This window comes from Micrasema longulum, unplaced genomic scaffold, assembly GCF_059751315.1.
Source record: "Micrasema longulum isolate JH-2025_06_02 unplaced genomic scaffold, ASM5975131v1 h1tg001642l, whole genome shotgun sequence".
Classification (NCBI taxonomy): domain Eukaryota; kingdom Metazoa; phylum Arthropoda; class Insecta; order Trichoptera; family Brachycentridae; genus Micrasema; species Micrasema longulum.
Window position 1 is genome coordinate 98,578 of NW_028278821.1, and position 4,135 is coordinate 102,712.

Sequence of the window (4,135 nt, forward strand, 5' to 3'; positions counted from 1 at the left end):
TTGCATGGTAGGCAAACACGCTGGCCATTACAACACGAGGTGGACATATAATATTTATATATATAATGTGAAATAAAATGACCTATTGCGGATTTCTAGAACTTAGTTAACGAAATTTATTTTTTTATTCCAGTTCTTACGATGCTTACAATTGTGTCGCTTGTCGGGAACCAATTGAAAAATTAACTGTAGCGTATTTGTCGGAAATCTTGAGTGGTTTTGTTTACCCCTATTAAGACTCAATAAATTATTATTCATACAATAAGTAAATCATTTTTCGTGCCAATCGTGACAAACGGGTGGATAAAAAATCACACAGAAATAACATTTAATGGTAAAATTATTTATAGATGAAATATTTCATTATCCCAGCTGAAAAAACATACCTACAGTCGACAGACATTTAAAAAGTAAAACGCCCAGTAAAATAAAGATAAACAACTCTTATTACGATTTAGCATTGTTTTTCATTTGTTGGAATATTTTTGTAATTTTTTATCAATATGCTGCAAGTGTTATCCTAGTTGTATTTGCCCAGATGCATACAAATCGACTTTTCGAAAAGTATACCTAAAGAAAAACAACCATAATGAAATTAATGATATTCGAAACGAATATTTGTGGACTTTTTTATCAACTAAACAAATGTAATTTTTAGGAAAAATATAATAAATTTAACTGTCAGTCGTAACTCCGTATTTTTCGTAGAAAGTACAGTAAAACCTCCTTTTTACTTTTTAAAGGGAGCAAGAAAAAAAAGCGTAAAACTGACGAAAACGCTTAAGTGAGGAAATGAAAAATGTATGGAAAAAATGGGAATTACATAAAAATAAAATTGATTTGCTTCACTATAGTGTACATATACTTCGGGAAAAATGGTAAAAACAATGATAATAGGTGGAAATTGTCAATATTTTTTGTTTTTACCTATTTTCAATGTTTTCACTAAAAATATTTTTATATTTTTTCAAACAATATTATGTAATCTGTTTTTTATTTGATTTAAAAACAGCATGATAAAATTATTTTATGAGTAAATAAAAAATGACAAAAATATTTTTTAATTTGCATAAAACAACATTTTTGTTTTGTTGTTTTTTCCCCTAAATGTTGGGAAATTTAATTTATACAGTATCACTTTTTTTTTCTATGGCATCACTAAAAACAACTGTCATATTCGCGCATTCGCGGCAAAATTGTTTCCACTTTTATGACAACTTTTTAAACCATCTTTTTTATAACTTTAAATATTTCTATTGTTATGTTTTAAACATCGCAATTTAATGATATTAAAACTTTATTGTTTATAAACGTTTGTCAACTGCGTATCATGATTTGTACAAATCAATATGACGTTTTTGTTCAAATGAAAATTTTGACAACTTTTTAAACCATTTTTTTTATAACTTTAAATATTTCTATTGTTATGTTTTAAACATCGCAATTTAATGATAATTAAACTTTATTGTTTCTAAACGTTTGTCAACTGCGTATCATGATTTGTACAAATCAATATGACGTTTTTGTTCAAATGAAAATTAAGACTAACCCTAAAGGAAGACACTTAAACAAAAAGGTTTACACTACACCTGCTTTGAATTAAGTTTAAGACAATAATTTATACTGTAATTTATTAGTTGTTTACCTGTTTTATTCTTTATTCGCGCGGCACACGCGGTGGCGCGCGGGCCGCGGCATTATTATTACGAGATAACTTTGACTTTTTAGCGTAAAACCGGAGTGAAGAAAAACGTAAAAAACGTTAATTGGGGGGAATATTTGTATGAGAATGCATGAAGAAAAATGGGTCCTGAACATTTCGGTGTAAAAAGCGGGAAAACGTAAAATCGAGGAATGTAAAAACGAGGTTTTACTGTATTATTAAAAACATATACCGGGTCCATGAGAAAATTAAAAAAAAAATTGTTATTTTGTATGGCAAGATTATTTTACTGAAAACATAAATAAATTATTGGCACACGATTTAAGCGGAAAATGAACATAGAAATGTGTTTCCTAACGAAAAACATTTGACATGCTTGGCGCATGCATTAAACCTCGCACGAAAGACAAACGTTCTAACTACTATGCGGTGGACATAAAATACTTTTTTAATAATGTGCTGTTTTATAAAAATATCAATAAAATATAATATGTACCGAAAAGGAACACTATAAAAACTATACAGCTGTGTGAGTATTGTGTTCGCCTCAACTTATTTTGCGTTGCCATACATACACATATTTTTTATATATCCAACGATAGGCTCACCATTTTCATTTATAACAATTTTACGATCCATTTTGACCTTTATACAAAAATTTTATATGGCACAATGCCTTTTACACTGTTTATACTTTTGACAAAATACATATTGTAAACTATAAACACTGTATTTAACGAAGTATACATTGAAGGTGTATTGGTACATAACTATTTACTCAGACTAAAAAAGGGGATTCAACTGACAACCCTATGTACACACATATACAATCCTTTGATACTATGTGTGCATACATAATTGTTTTTTTTTTATAAATATATTCATTGAAATCTATTTTGAAAATTTGTCAAATAAATATTCATTCAACAAAAGATTTTTTGCCATAAATTCCATTTTCAAATTCTTATTCCATAAAATCCAAAATTGCATTGTTTTAATGATGATCGAGTATTTATAAAAAACATATATTAAAAATGATTGGCAATATCTACGTGAAAAGTTGTATTTAAAATTAAATTGTTAAAAAATAAAAAAAACAAATTACATAATTTGATTATAGATTGTCTAATGTATTTAAATTCTCGAAACAATTTGCAATGATGATGTTATAATGGCTGTATTAATGCAGAATCACAATTCCTTATTATTGAAGTGTATTCACAAAATGATAAAAGTCTGATATCTGACAAATTTTCTTTCGACTTTCCATATCGGGTAGGGTTAAAGTACTGAGTTAACATGCGAGTATCCAACGTCAATATCAACCAGATATTTATTGTATTCTCAGTCAAACAGTTTGGCATAGATTTATTTTCAAAACCATACTTGATTTATACATCTGATTTTATAAATCCACAGCGTAATATATTATTTCGGGTAACATACTTTACACATAATATACAAATACAGTCAAATTTGGTTAAAATGATCATAGAAATAGCGATATCTCAGATGTAATGAGGAAGCGATATTCATTGACATTTTATGGTTTTCTCCATATTCACGTTTACAACGAGCTACTTCTCGGACATACCGAACAAAAACATAGTTAACCAAAAACTCTTCTTTTGTTTAAAGACATCATTTTCAAAATAAGAACCTAAGTAACAACATTCAACCGGGCGGCTAACTTAAGACCCTCAGATTACTTTTGACATAAATGTTACCCATATGGTTGAAATGGCATGTAAAAAATCCAAGCTTTGTGAGTAAATAAGTAAGCTTTGCTTTATCTACTTGGTAAGTATCAGCTCGGCACCACATTGCAATTTACAACTTATTTTGTAGTTTATGAATGACATCCTTGTTTCGGGGGTTTTTACAAAGTTTTACAGTTTTTAAAAATGTTTTATGGTCAATGCATAATAAACATTACAAGTGGGTGATGTTAGATCAGTTAAAAACTAACCCTCGAATTCTGAAACATGTCTATTAACAAGAGGAAGTGTCTCTCAAAGGCGATTTAAAAAAACCTCTCTCTGGTATAACAAGTAATGCTTATAAACAGTTGGTCCTTTATTCCTCGTAATAACCAAGTTCCACTGTATCTTCAAGCCCTGAGAAGTGTAAATGAATTATAAAAGATCTACAATTAAAAGTAGTGAAAACAATTAACTAGTAACAAAATATGTGGATTTAACATTTTCAAAGTATTTTTTAATATTTCAATTAATAAAAATAGCATCGGAATGTCATAAAATAATTTGCATGATGTATTCTGTCAAAAATAAGACATGCAATTCTTTTGCAGAGGTTATTAGAACACTAGATTCCTCTCTGCCTACTGATGTAATTGTAATAATACACAGTACAAAAAATTATGCAATACTTATAGATATTCATAAATGAAATCTTATTTGGGATTATGATATTATGTACGTAAAGAAATGTTCATTAAAAATAATACGCAAG